General features: G+C 35.7%; 2 protein-coding genes across 5 annotated transcripts in view; both read left to right on the forward strand.

Annotated features, from left to right (window-relative positions):
- Positions 1-15,881, forward strand: part of LOC144321974 (uncharacterized) — a 215,455-nt gene that overhangs the window by 155,767 nt on the left and 43,807 nt on the right. The window contains exon 3 of one of the 4 annotated variants that reach the window (XR_013387520.1): positions 11,107-13,538. The exons of 2 other annotated variants lie outside the window; for them this stretch is intronic. The gene's annotated coding sequence lies outside the window, so the exon portion shown is untranslated. Of the gene's footprint in view, positions 1-11,106; positions 13,539-15,881 lie in introns of those variants that run through there. One more of the 4 variants, XM_077911372.1, reaches the window with a different exon arrangement.
- Positions 1-15,881, forward strand: part of PRR16 (proline rich 16) — a 537,790-nt gene that overhangs the window by 65,142 nt on the left and 456,767 nt on the right. The window lies entirely within an intron of this gene.

The raw sequence follows: 15,881 nt of genomic DNA on the forward strand, positions 1-15,881 counted from the left end.
AGGTGCAGGCAGCCCTTGTTGTTAGATAGGTTGAGATAGGTTAAATCTCTTCAAACATGGTTTTTATAAGTCGCTTCTTTCTTATAGTGTATATCAAAGTAATCACATATAATCCTTAAAATTAAGTCTATGTGTTACAACTTATCTCTGAGGTCATTACATTTGTCTTCCAACTTCTGATAACTTTCTCAGTAAATTTTAGATAAATTACACCTTAATTCAACATTAAATTCTGCAGTAAATCCTTATTAAATGTGAGTGTACTGGAATTCCTGATTTCAATCTAATCAAAAGCTTCAGGAAATAGATTTCTGTGCTAAGGAGGTGAAGTTACAATGAGGAACACAATATTCTTTTATGTATTTCGATTTTATGATAGAAAAATAAAGAAGTTTAAGTCTCTATAAAATGGAGGCCAAAGACTAAACACAGACAGTGTAGCCAAGTTGATGAATAAATTCATGGGATTAGTCTCATGCACTCTTAAATAGTTATCTAACTTGACAAAGCCCTAATTATGCTGGACACCCTGAATGCCCCAATCAGAACCCTGCTGGACTGATGAGCAGCACTCAGTGAGGTCAGATACATGATGCATGAAAAAGGCCATAGCAATTATGTCCAAGACTTTTGAGTTTTAGATTACCTATCCACTTCCATCTAAATTTGGTGTATGATTTAGTTTTTAAATGTAGTAACAGTTACATCCTTTCACTCATTAGAAGAAATCATTTATTAAGTACATTTTTCCCAAGATGATTTGGTTTCTGGTAGACAATTTTAATGCACAATTTTAAAACTTAAGATTTCTGGCTTTCCATTTTCATTGTACTTTGATTGGAATGGTATCACATTAGGTATTTGAATCAATTGGCTCTTAATATCTCAGTGTTACATTTTTGTAGATGAAAAAGATTATGGAAACAATGCAGACTTCTGATAGAAGAGTCACATGGCATCATACTCTGTTACCCCTGTTAGTTTTATCTATTTATATATAGAAATTAACTCCAACAAATGAAAGCTACAAATAGAAGAATCTGCAAACATCATACCAGAATCTGACAAATTTATGGAGAGTTCAGCTTTACAGTGAGGCTGTGTCAATGTGTTTAATCAATGCATTTAAGTAGTTAAGGAACTCTTCTATTCAAACATATTCCACTTTCCTATGCAGTGTACATAAAAGGAGAACTATTCTTTATTTTGACATTGTACTTCAGTTTTTAAGTGTTCTTTTCCAAAGTAATTTGTTTTGTCTTAATGAATTGACTCTTAACCTGTATCTAGAATAGTGTTCTCATATTTAGGTGGAAAATATGTATCCACATGGACTGACTCCTCTCTGCAAACCCACACTTCTTCCACTTTCTTATACATTAGAAATATCTGAAAGTCATATCTATCTGTGTATATAGTTGACCTGTAATGTATTCTATATGTGATATACATGTATTTATAGATGATAAAGTACATCCAATGAGTAGGAGTGAATAAAGTGTTTCAGATTTCTTTTTAGATATTTTGTTCAGTATCTGGGGTCGTGTAACTCTAGAAACAAAAGTTGTTGTAAGGCAGATGTTCCAATCAACATAGGTTTTTTTTTTTTTTAATTTTTATTTATTTATGATAGTCACAGAGAGAGAGAGAGAGGCAGAGACATAGGCAGAGGGAGAAGCAGGCTCCATGCACTGGGAGCCCGATGTGGGATTCGATCCCGGGTCTCCAGGATCGTGCCCTGGGCCAAAGGCAGGCGCCAAACCGCTGCGCCACCCAGGGATCCCTGAACATAGGTTTAAGCTAATAGAAGGCAGACCTTTTCAATAAGAGTGGTATAATTCTATTTATTACTCTTGGGAAGTAAAATAGGAGGGAAATGTGGAGGGTTATAGAATGAAGGCTCATAGCATAATTTAGTTAGTTTTACCTTGGTGATGTTTTTACCCAGTTTTTAGTGTGAATTATCACCTTCTTTTTTTCTTTGTCATTGACTAAGTAATTCAGACCACAGAGATAGATAAAGCCTTTTTGTATAACTACTTGGTCTGCCTTTGAGGAAAGTGATAATTCTCCCTGACCTGATAACCCCTGACTAAATGCAGTATGAAACAGCTTACATCCATGAACAGGAGAATTAGCTTCTTTGGGTCAAAACACATTTAAATTCATTGAGATATAATAGCCTTTCCAGTTTATAAATGAGAAATGTTTAACTAATTAAGGAATATCATTGCCATGTCATCCTTCACTCTTTGAAAGTGACAAACTAGCAAAGTTAATCATAATGCAATCAGTGATGGTTGGTTTCATCTTATATTAGTGAGACATAATGCAAATCAGTGAGGATCCAAGAGAAGTTAATGAAAGAATTCCACTTACCAAGGAAAAGAAATGAAAGACGGCTCTTTAAATATTCATTGTAAAGTAACTAAGCTAAAAACTATTTTTGCTACTTTAATTCAAATATTCATAATAATAACTATTCTGATCTTATATGCTAGACACGGTGCAAGGCAATGGTGATAACACTATATTTAATCCTTACAACATTCTTATAAATTGAATAATTGTATCTCCATTTACATATGAGGAAAATAAATCTCGAGGAGCTGAATTATTTACCCAAGATCACCCAACAAGAAGTGGCAGAGAAAAAGCTAGAAAGGTCTCTGACTTCCAACAGATACTCTGTGACCTTACTATTTCCCACTTTTGTTGGTCTTCTTTCTTTTGTCCTTTTTGATCTCAGCTCTTGTTCATTTTCCACTTGTAGATTCAGAAAGACAACAGGGTGGAAAACCTGTCCCACATGGTATTCTCTGCTACTGCTATTGCTTACAGAATTTGTTTGCCTAAATATAGGGAGGACGACAGCAATTCATTTTTTCAACAGTTATGTGTCAATCATGTAATATGTGGTAGGTATGCTATTTAAGTGCTAATGACAAAATGATGAATAAATGAGTGTCTAAGAAGGAAATAATTGTAATTATATTAATTTAAAATTATATGAGTTTGTTTTAAAACAGTTTTACTATTTGCCTTGCACTAAGTGTCATCATCGAAGAAATAATTGTATTCAAATACTTTGGCAAATCTTTTGGTCAGAAGAAATTTACCTCAGTATGTTTGCCTTTCAATAATCTTACATTTTAGTCACAAAATAGTTTCAGATCGTCTCCAGGGAACATCACTTTGTGTTAATTAAGTTACTTGAAAGAACCACTGAACGCCTTAATCTGTTAGTATTTTTTGCTAAGACTGAACATTCTGGAAGTAATTTTGTTATTACCAACTGCATTTGTCAGAGTTGCCCCATCAGATCTTTGACTTTAATAGGAAAAAGAAAACAAGACACCATCACTCTCTGCTCTGTTATACATTCCTGAACTGCCTTGAGAGAAAAGTACAACACAAGAGTGAAAATAAAATACATCGCTCATCCAACACATAGGCAGTTTTAGTGTAATGGTAGATTCTTAGAGTAGTAATCAAACTAGAGACTGTTAATACCGTCCTTACACCACATTCTACTGTAGAATCCTTGTACTTCTGTGTATAGACCTTCTTTTTCTAAGTAGTTCCACATTGGTGGACTACATTTTTGTCTCTTGCCAGTTTGAATCTTTGACAATCATTTTAATGATTGGTTCAGGCATACTAAATAAACTTTGATGGCAACACTATAACATGTTGTAGGTTACTGTCAAATACGAGATACAGTGGGATAAGCAATGCATATTTAAAATCATAGTATTAAATTAAGACTATGGGGAGTAATAGAAGAAAACATGTTTTGCTACTTCTTGAATTAAGTAATGTTGTTATTAAGCAGTAAGATGCAATGATATTTGGAAAATTTTATCACTGCTTGGGTCTGTTAATCAAGTTAGATACTCACTATTCATACTTTTATGAGGACTTATTTTATTTGGCTTACAATCTCAGAATAATTTTCCTCAATCTTAAAAGTTATAACCTGGAAAAAAATTTATAGTAGTGGCTGGTTGTTTTAATTATGTCCTTAGGATTTGGTATCAAAAGTAAGTTTATTTTATCCTTTTGTTTTCTCTATTTCATCTGGCAGAGTAAGAATATACAGCTTTTAATTTATTAGTTTAGGTGGTCAGAAATATGCAATTAGCAGCAAGGCATATTTTACAGACACCCTTGGATAATTTTCAAGATAGTGAAAAAGAAACTCAAGAAAATTAAGAAATACCAAGAATATACAAACTCCAAGTTTCCACTGTAGTTCTAGCCTATAAATTAAAGCCTCACAACTGAATTGTGTTCTGATTTTAAAACTCCAGAAGTTCTCTTTCATCTGCTTTAATGCAGTATTTGTTCTTTCTCTTGTCTGGTTTCATAAAATTAGGCAGTGCAGTTCTAAACCTGGGGAAGGTTACACTTTAGAACTCCTCTGTCTTCCTGAATTCATATACCTGATTTTGCTTTATAATTGTACTAGTTTTCAATGCTGCTGCCACAGATTACCACACACTTAATAGCTTAAAAGAATATATATTTATTGTCTCGTAGTTCAGTAGATGAGAATTCTGGAGGGTTTAACTATTGTCTCTGATCTGGGTCTTACAAGGCCCAAATCAAGGCACTAATCAGCCTAAGCTCTTGCCTGGAGGCTTCCAGAGTTGTTGGAGTTGCCTCACGTGCTTGGAAGACATGGATCCTCATTTCCTTGTGGCTGTCAGCTGGGAGCTGCTCCAAGAGGTCTCTCTCCCTCTCTTTCACTACACATGAGTCTGCGTGCCAGGGATGGTACATTAACTCTTTCCCACCCTTGGAGTCTTTCTGACATCCCTTTTTGCCACATACCATTTGTTCCCAGCTAGGGGACATTCTGTGTTTTTAATGGCTCATGCAATTAGCTTAGGCCACCCGGATAATCCAGGATAGCCTCTATATGTTAAATGCAGTAGTCTTAATCACATGAGCAATGTGTCCCCTCCCCCCCCCCCACCAGGTAGCATAATATGTTCACATTCTCTCAGGATAAGGGTATGGGCATCTTTGAAAGTCATTAATCTGTGTACTACATCAGTGCAGTGTTCTTCAGTTGTTTTTTTGTTTTGTTTTGTTTTGTTTTGTTTTTCACAGTTTAACATCCCTGAGATGGGATGAATTTTTAAATCAATACTATGTGATAATCTGGGCCACCCAGGTGGCTCAGTTAGGTAAGGGTCTGACTCTTGGTTTCAGCTCAGGTCATGATCTCAGGGGCGGACAATGGAGCCTAGCCTGTGTCTGGCTCTGCACTGAGCAGGAAGTCTGCTTGAAGATTCTCTCCCTCTGACCTTCCCCTCACTCACATGTGCATCCTCTGTTTCTGTTTTTCTCTCAAATAAATCTTAAAAAAAAAAAAAGAGTATGTCATAATTAAGGGGCAGGAACCTACCATATATAATAAACATACTGTATACATTACTGGTTGTTCTGTATCATATAATGACACATGTTTCCATGATAGGATCTATGTAATGTAATTTGTTTTATGCTAACCTTAAATATCATGTAAGTACACAAAAAGCTATCAGAATTCATGAATAAAACAAACATCCCTGTAATAAATTAGGTGGACAACTCACAAAAGAAATCTTGATGGAAAGTACATGTACAAAAAATTCTCCTATAGTGGAAATCCAAGAACTGTACCTTAAAAGAAGCTTCCATTTTTCACCTATCAATCTAAAAATTTTGAGTACATGATTTCTGTTGTTTGTGACAGTAGAAGGAAATGGAGTAGTTGGTAGAAACAATTTTGGAGGCCAATTTTACAATCTCTTTTGTAAGATTTAAGCCTTCAAATACAGTTACTCAAGGAATTTTTGCCATAGAAATATTCACAGACCTGCACCAAGATTTATATATTTATTCTGTGTATATACAGCAGTTTGATTTACCTTAATGAAAAAAATTCAGAAAAATTTTGTATTGCCAAATAAAACTAGTGGTTAAGTAAGCAAGGTACTTGTTTATAATGTTTATAAGGCCAGTAGAAGTGATGCTTTATCAGACTCTCTCAAAAGACAGGTAAATATGCATGAAATACCAATGGGGCAGAGTAGCTTACACAATGGTAGGTATAGTAATTTTGAGGAGAAAAAGAAAAAGCAAGCATTGGTTATTCATACTTTTTGCCAGCTGAAGTGGAAGAAGTACCCTTTTTCCTATCACTTCTACTCTGAAACTGACTACCTTCCATACTACCTGTCTCAGCCCCTGCTCTCCATTATTTCCTCTGATTTCTGCTTTGTTTACATTCCCAACTTCTACTCCCGTCAGTATTTAACAACGTTGAAGTCACTGCACTACACATATGTGTGTGTTACGTATGTGTGTATATGTACATATATATGCCTATATATACATATAGGCATGTTCATATATAAACAAACAAATTATTAAGGCCCGTAGTACTACATCCTCTCTTTTATTGATTATGGTTTAGAATTTATTTTTTATCTTCAGGGTTTTCATCCTGTTTCTTCTTCAGCTCTCTGCAGTTAATCCAGAGTTCTCTTCATTTATTCAACAAACAGTTCATAATATCTACTTCTGAGGTCCAGTTCCATGTTCATAAGACAGGGCAATAAGGCAATATATCTGCAGTGATGTTGGGAGACAGTAAATAATAAGATCAGATACGGGTAAGTACAATGTTGAAGAATCAAGTAGGTTTTGGCAGCAGAAAGTGGCTAAAAGGTTAGGCATTTCAAGCATTTGAGGAAGTAGAAAGAGAAATCCAGGTAAATATTATCCCAGACTTTAGTAAGTTGGTTATCTGGAAGAGGAGGCACCACAGAAGCAGGGAACGGCTAGGGCAAAGACTATAAGTAAGGAATGATTTTGAGGTGATTGATATATGCAAAAAAAGGACAATCTGGGTGAAATATGTTGTCTTGGAGAACGAGTAGTAGAAGAGACTGTGAGAGATCAAGCTGTGTGAGACTTCCCATGGCGGGATTTTAGTGATGGGAATGATATTTTACATAGGAAAACATATACCATGGTTATGTGATGAGTTTTTTAAAAAAAACATTAGTGTATTTGTGATGTGAAAATGGATTGTGGAGGCAGGAGTGGAGGCCAAAGACCTGCTAGGAAGCTCTCATGGGACATGGTAGTTATCATAGTGGCCCACATAGAGATGGAGAGATTGCACCAACACCAACACAGGACATAGTTTGAGAGAGAGAGTTGCTTTTGTACTGAAGGGGAGGAGACATGAATGAGAGGAGTAAGGGAAGGGAAGGAACTCAAAGATAATAGTCCTCTTTCCTGAGATGACTTTGGATTCTAACTGTACCATGTTTTTTGAAATGGTTCTGGCAAAGGTCATTAATGCTCTTTTAAACTTTAAATCCAATTAAGAATTCTGAGTCCTTTCTTCCCTGGACCCCTGTGTAGCTTTTAGCACATAAAATCACTCTTTCCTTTGGCTTTATGTCTCTACCATTTATCTCATTGTCCTTTATGGGTTTTCTGCTACTGTTCATCCCTTAAATGTTGGGATTCTTTACCCTAGAGTGTTTTCATGATTCGATTCACAGTGCCTTCTGAATATCAATGTTGACAGCTTTTCATCTGTGTTCCCAGCCCAGGTATAATTCTCCCAACAGCTCTGTATACCATACTGCCTACTAAAACACTGGTGATTTTAAGTGCTAGGAGCATTTTAGTAATCCAAATTCTATTTTTTCTATATCCAGATTATGTTCTTTCTCTTTAATTCCTTATTTTAAGAATACTCCCACCATCCACACAAGGCTTGTGGTAAATTGAATCATTGGTCTTGGTTTCTCACTGCCCTGGATTATTATAACATGTACATGCCCTTGCCATGGATTTATGGTGGGTACACTTCTGCTTCTTACCATATGACTTGTTTTGGCTAGGGCAGTGGTTGTGTAGATGACAAAATTTACGGTTTAAGGCCATTACATGGACTTCGTACGATTTTCTGCCTTTCCAAATAAGAAGATGATGCTTCAGATAGCTGTTCATGCAGAGAGGCTGAGAGACATGGAACAGACTGGAGTCCAATGTGTAGTTTAGAATCAAGCCCAGTTGTACTTTACTGCTGTAGTGTGAAGAAGAAATGATTGTGTCTTGTACACCAATGAGATGTAGTGGTGGTTCTTTAGCCAAAGCCAAGTCATACAGGGCTCAAAGGAGACACATGGCAGCCAACCCACCTTCTTCTGTTGACAGTCACATGGAATAATATTTAAATCTTACTGTTTTGTTATTTCAATGTCTCTTATAATTCTCATTTCCTCTCCATGACCTCAGATCTCTTACCATCTTTTGATTGAGCTACTCTGTATTTTATTAGTGATCTCCTTCGCTCTACTATGGTCCTCTTCTGACTCATTTTCCGCATGCTTGCTAGAATGATCTTTCTTAAAAAGGCAAACTGATCAAGTCATTCTAGTATTTACAGTTCTTCAAGGAGCACCCATACCCAAACTCTAAGTATAAAATCTCAATTATATAGTTCACACTGCTCTTTATAATCTAGTCTTTCCCTAACTCTGCACCCTTATTTCTTATACGGTCTCTCATTCTTACCTTGAACTTCTGTAGCTCCATGCTCATTTTCATTTTAAAGCTTTTCCCTACATCTTTACACATTTTCACCCCTACTCCTACCTCAGGCTTATTTAATCCATACTTTTCCTCCACTTTTAAATACTACTTTATCCATACAGTCCTCCATAAACCTCACCTGGTCTTCATTTACACATCCTATGTTGTGTATCCATCAGTGGTAAGCAGCGGTTGCTTCTATTGGCACCTACAAGAATAACTGGTTAATCCCTATTCTTAAAATTTACTTCAGGCGAATTTTCTGTATTTTATTAATTTTTTTACTTGCTTGCTTTCTCACCAGCATATAAATTGAGTCCATGACTGTTATGTCTTGTATTTCAGACATAATAAATCTAATTGTGGAAAAAGGAAAGGGGAAGGGAGGGAGGAAAGAGGAGGAGCAAAAGAGAGACGGAAAGGAAAGAAGAAAGAAAAAAGAGATAGGGAGGACAGAAGGAAGGAAGGAGAAGAAGAGTGAAAGAAATTTTTAGGAGAGACAACTGGCCCAGAAAATTTTCTTGTCACTCAGGAAATAACTGATGAGAATAAAGGTATTATTCTTCTTATGTTTACTTTTTCCTGCTCTGCCATGTTGATTTCTCAATAAACTTTTCTAAAAGAGCATCACTTTCAGTGATTGCAAAATTTCAAGAGAGAGATATATATGAAATATGTTTGTAATTATATATCTAATAATGTATGTCTAATATATCTTAAATAATATCTAATGAATGGTATATATCTAGTAATATATATCTATATATCTAAAATATATCTAATATCTAATTATATACATTATTTAAAAATATTTAGTGAATTATAATAAAATATCTATATATCTAATATATCTATAAATTTATATTTATAATATCTACTAACAATAAATCTATATATTTAATAATATCTAATGAATAATTATGATAATTAGGCCTCTATTTTAAGAAAAATAATTTGATAGAGCCAGATCTTTTTCTAGAAAAGAAATTGAAGCTATTCTGAATGTCTGCATTTATATGCATAAATGCATAAATTGTATTTATTGAACTACTCTGGGTAATACAGCAACAGAAGATGTGTGAACAACGAGGGAATTCTGTGGGAAACTATTCAGGAATTTAGAAAAACATCAGTGAAAAAAAGTAATGATTATACAAGGGCACACAAGTACTTAAGAGAATCCTCTTGTAATACAAAGACTCACATCCTCACTACCATTTCATAGTGAATAAAGTTTAGTGATCAAATCTAATGACTTTCAAAGTCCATCTCTACTCTTGTCTTTTAAGTCCTCCTCATATGAACTTTTGAAGACACACTCTGTTTTTATTAAGACCTTAGCTGTGAACTGCAGAAGATCTCATGTTCTAGAAGAAAGAGCTGAAGTCTGCAGGGGTAAAATCTTCACAGTGTGTTATTAGGAGTTGGAACTTGCATTTTGGATTCCTGTCTCACTGTTGAGTTTTATGCCTCTGCAGTAGGTATCCTCTGTTAATTAGCTTGAGAAGTAGCTGCTGTCCTTTCTAAAATAGCCTAGAACTATAAAATTGTATTAGTGTGATGTTGTCAGTGTATATGTAAGCATTTTCCTTGAAGTTACTTCAAGGAAATGTCTTTACTATACCTCATGATAAGAGATGTAAGAAGTGATTAAAAGCAATGTCTCTTGATGATCAAATGGTATGTCAGAGATCATCTATCCATTTAATTTCTTTTGATTTTTTTCTACAATATATTTAGGATTCTTTTTCTGACCAATGATGAGTACTATGGTGATAATGATTATAATAATGGCACTACCACATTATATGCTTTAGAGCTCCATGCATTTACTGGTGTGTTTTGTTCATTATCACACTGATCTTTACCACACTCTGAAAGGTAGAATATATACTAATATGTCAAATTGCAACTTTAGTTTCTTTTTTCTGTAATTGGTCTTCCTTCTGCAAAATCTATTCGTGGGCAGCTATTAGAAATTTCAGCAGGTGCTGGGTTATAAGGAAGAGGTTAAGACATTCTCCCAGATTTTAAGAAGTTGGTTATATAGCAGATGGGTGGTATGGGGTAAGAAGCTTGATTATAATGAGAGATTACTTTAGACTGAAGATATCAGGGCAAATTCATGGAAAAGGCAGCCTTGGAAGTGGACTCTAAAAATCTAAATGTGGCATAGATACACCATGAGGATAAGAGGCGCCGAGAACACAGAATTCCCTTGTTGTTCACACATCTTCTGTTGCTGTATTACCCAGAGTAGTTCAATAAATAGAATTTATATCCAGTTATTATCAAAGATTTCAGTTTTTCATTTTGTCTTACGGAGAAGCTGCTGGTTTTTTTCCCCTGGGCAGATTATTTCACAATACTGGTTTTATAGTTTCTTTAAATCAGAGGACTACCCTCAGAAGTAACAGTCTAGAATCAAATTTTTTGTAAGACTTGACAAGTCAATGTAAAATAGGGGTCATACAATCATGTGTTTATTTCTTTCAGGAAATACAGTGCTGGAGTATGAAAGTCCATAAATGGATATTTCTGTACCATCCTTACCTGTTGTTATTTTCCCACTCCATTTACTGTTGACCTCGAAGGCACCAGACTCCTATGAAGACCCTTTGTCATCTTTACCTGTCTCTAAAGTGACTACAACTGACTGTTGTTTTTCAAAATACTAAGATAATTTGTCAGCAGCAGTAAAACTCTTAACTCTGGACCTAAAGATAAAAGGGGTTATTCATTGGCTTCAGACTCACTTGACTATGGCTTTAGTGAATGTGTATGGTGATGAGAAGTAGGAGTGCTTATCTATTTGGTTTGGTTGATTGAGTTCTTCTCTCACAAAGTCTCTCTATATTAGTGTTCTAAAGCCTGAAATGGAAATATTTTCATTATTGAAGACTGTGCAGATTAGTTGTTGATGCAATAATTTTTATTCTTTATTCTTCAGTTATGTTTTGATACTCTGCTAATCCCAATTTGTAGTACTGGGGAGTCAGGGAGAAATCTGGCTCTTTTATGGAAATGACCTATCCTTCATAACAAATACTTGGAAAAGAGGGAAGAAGTCTGCTTGTTATTTTTCTCAGGGGTATAATAGCATGATAAAAACTTTGGCATTTCAGCTGCAAAATTTCATTTAGGAAATGTGAGTCCCTAACCAGGCTAATCCAATCTTGACATTATCTGAAGAATGAGTGTTTTAGACTGGGCTGTTTAGGAAAAATGTTTCCGCTGGGTCTATTTATTGTACTTCATTGACTTTCTGTCTTGCCAAGTCATTTGGAATCTAACTATCCAGAAGATGATTCTCTTCGCTAAGGAAAAAATATATATATCATATCACATTCTGCTTCTCATAACAATTGATTTGATTATAATTAGCAAAAGTGAGCCTAAGATTTAAATGGGCAATGAATCTACATTATTAGCAATTTCATTACCTAGCAAACATCAAAAGAAAACAAAATCTAAACTATTATTTTTAAACGTGGGGTTCCAGCATCCTTTAAAACAGTTAATACATGTTCTGAAGTTCCATTTTGAAAAACAAATAAAATAACATGTGTCAACTATGATTTGGCTCCATGATCTGAAATAATGATCTCGGCTAGGAAATCAGTATTTTGCTTTAGCTAGTTCCAAAGATAATTTTTCAGTATGTTTTTGTAAGGGAAACTTACAGCCTCCTTATGATAAAAAATAACTTTAGAGTCAGATAAACTGTTAGAGTGTCTGCTGCACTACTTAGTGTCTCTGTAAGTGTAGGGTATTTCAACCATTCAATTCTTGGTTTCTTCTATCATTTAAAAAAAAAGTTGTTTCTCATTTACAAGGGTTTCTTCTATCACTTCAGGGTTGGAGCTTTGTGACATTTATTTTCTGGTTTCCTGACCATAATTTAGAAGTGTGAGTTTCTGCATTCTCTGGGGTGAATTCAGTTGAGAGTATTGTCTCCCTGTTCCAGAAGGAAGGTAAAAGAAGAACTTATATTTGTATGAACTCTTTGCAAGTATGTCTTTTTAGGAATCTATTGTCTGTGCCCAGATGCCTGTAGCAAGAGTGCCTGTTCCTTGGGTGCTACTAAGCTCATAGTCCTTTCCAGGATCAGGATGCAGACAGAGCCCAACTAAGAACACATTATTTTTTCTCTTAGCTTCTTTACGTGCCTGACCCTGCCTCCCTCACTCTCTTTCTACTGAAAGCATTCCCTCAGTGCGTACCCTCAAACCACTGTCTCAGGCCCTGCTTCTCAGGGATCCAGCCCAAAACATACATCATTAGAATTGATGGAAAAAAATGATGTTAGGGCAAACCTGCGCTTTAATAGAAAATGTAGCCAGATCTGATTTTTAATATTTTTTTAACTTGGTTGGTATATAATCTTGGGTAGATTTTTTAATCTAAGTCTCAGTTTATTTATCTTAATGGAGGTAAAATATTTTCTGCTAGGCTGTCATGAGGTTTGGATGAGATGTACGTATAGATACACACACAAACACCCAGTACTGATTTTGACAACATAAGACTCAGCAGATGTAAGTTCTTTATCTTTGTGTCTAATGCCCTCTAGTCCCTCTGCCCTGATCTCTGCTCTGTTCTAGTCTGCCTTGATGTTTATCCTTTTTTGCCTTCTATTTTATCATGGTCTTTTTCTGGATATCCTTCCTGCCTATGAGGCCAGGAGGTCTACCATAGGAGCTGACTTTGGGAGCCTCTTTATTTAGGATTTGTCTGTAATGATGGACTGAGTCATTTGGAGTGTTAAAATTGAAGGCATCGAAAAAGTAGATATTGACTTGTGGAAATTCAGTGACTGTAAAGCAGAAAGCCCTGAAAAATGGGATTAAGAAACGGTGGGATCCCTGGGTGGCTCAGTGGTTTAGCACCTGCCTTTGGCCTGGGGCGTGATCCTGGAGTCCCGGGATCGAATCCCACATCGGGCTCCCTGCGTGGAGACTTCTCCCTCTGCCTGTGTCTCTGCTTCTCTCTGTCTCTATCTCTCATGAATAAATAAATAAAATCTTAAAAAAAAAAAAAAGGAAGAAACGTTGGGGCTCAGTGGGCAATTGGAAAGACCTGAAACAAAGACCAGAGAGGAGGCTTCTGCTCTGTGTTGAGCTCTCCTTGCTTTGTGAGGCATTTTACAGACTTGGGTTCTTTCCAAAAGTTCATGAACATCAGGAAAAAAATCTGCGGATGGTCAGAGGGAAAGAAATTGTGTGGGCTCAAGCTTTACCAGCAGTTAGGAGGAGCAAAAATGACCTGACTCAGTAAGAGATTAGTACAGAACAAAAGAATGCAAAGGATCAATGTCAGTTACAAGCAGAGGTACAGAACTTCAAGAAGATACCCAAAACAGGACCATAGTAGTGAACTACAACTGGAAATGAAAGAACAGTAGAACTCTTGGTAACCACTGCCATATTGTGTCAGTCCCAAGGGAAAGAGTGTGCTGGCATCAGCCAGGAGTTGTATTTGAGCTCATCATCAGAATTTTTCTAAAGAACCACCAAAGAATGCAAGGTTAATTGGAAATGTCAGCAGTTTTTAAATTATTTATTTTTATTTTGCTTTATAGGAGTGCTGAAAGCCACAATAACCTCCTCTAGTGGCGCTGGTTTTAATTTTTAATGTTTGTCTCTAAAATATCCTAATAGATAACATTAGGGAAACTTGCAATCAACCTTTCTGCCTCAACTACTTAGCCTCCACACCCAGCTCTGCTTTTTGAGGATTGCCAGGCTAAGCTCTATGTGAGAGGCACAGAGGGCACATTTGTGAAATATAGTAAGTTTTCTTATGTAGCCTGGGTACTGTGCTATGACATTTATGTTTATAATCTTACCAAACGCTCACAGAAAACTTGATATTAGTTTAGGTTTTACTCCAAAATTGCAGATGAAGAAACTGTGACTCAAAGTTTTGAGTGGTTTCCCTGATATTATAAAATTAATAGCTGACTCTGTTTCAGATCTAAATCCCTTTAATTCTAAACCCTGGGCAGTGGTGCATCAGGTAGGTAATTTGGGGATGGATCCTTCTTAAACATTTTCTAACATGAATCTCCCTATCCAAAGTCAGATAAATTAAAGTTTTCTCAATCCTCCTTACTGAAAATACAAACAAAGGCAATATTACAGATTTTTCCATTTTTACGGATCTGTAACATGCCATCTAAATAAACTTGAGGGTATTATGCTGAGTGAAGTAAGTCAATCGGAGAAGGACAAACATTATGTGTTCTCATTCATTTGGGGAATATAAATAATAGTGAAAGGAAATATAAGGGAAGGGAGAAGAAATGTGTAGGAAATATCAGAAAGGGAGACAGAACATAAAGACTCCTAACTCTGGAAAATGAACTAGAGGTGGTGGGGGTGACTGGGTGACAGGCACTGAGGTGGGCACTTGACGGGATGAGCACTGGGTGTTATTCTATATGTTGGCAAATTGAACACCAATAAAAAATAAATTTGCAAAAAAATAAACAAACTTGCTCTGAAAATGCCTCTTTTGAACAGACCCACCAACCTCTCTCCTCTGTCGCCTGGGTTATCACCTCTAAGCTTTACCTGTTCAAAAATGTGGAAGCTGCCATTCAATCATGCTTTTTAGATAAACACATTTGAGATAAACAGAATTTTATCCATATAAAAAAGCTTGAAAATTTGTTATTCCTGCCCTTCACCGACTCACTTTCATTATTTGGAAATGACATTTCTTAAGATTTATATCTGCTCTGAATTTGACGTAGTCACAGTGTCTTCTGGGCTGACCGCTGGATTTTTCTTATTTTATACAGAATTGTCACTTCCAGTGTTCTTAGGTGTCATATATTTAAATTCTTGGTATTTAAAAAAGGACTAGTGAATTTCCAAACTAGGTCACTTTTAGAACTAGTTTGAAATAATTGGTTAAAAAACAGAATAGCAAATTATAAGCCAAATCAGAAGCAAATTTTTAATTTCTGTGCTCCAACCTTAGGGATAGTTCTCTAGCTTACTAATATTTTTAAATCAGGGGTGTATAATATCTACTGCCTAACAGGGCCAACAGGTGTCAATGAGTGAATGGGGCTGTGTGTAGGAACATGACTGTAGAGTCCTAAGCTTGTATACAAAAGATAGAAATTGTTACTCAACGTCATCTGATGATTGTTCTGAAAAATAGCATTGCTATTAACTTATCGGGAAAAAACAAAAAATTGGATTATTTTATGTATTTTTTGGAGTTGTATTTTCAACTAGTTCAATAAAGTTTAGAATGTG

Source organism: Canis aureus, chromosome 10, assembly GCF_053574225.1.
Source record: "Canis aureus isolate CA01 chromosome 10, VMU_Caureus_v.1.0, whole genome shotgun sequence".
In the NCBI taxonomy this organism is placed as follows: domain Eukaryota; kingdom Metazoa; phylum Chordata; class Mammalia; order Carnivora; family Canidae; genus Canis; species Canis aureus.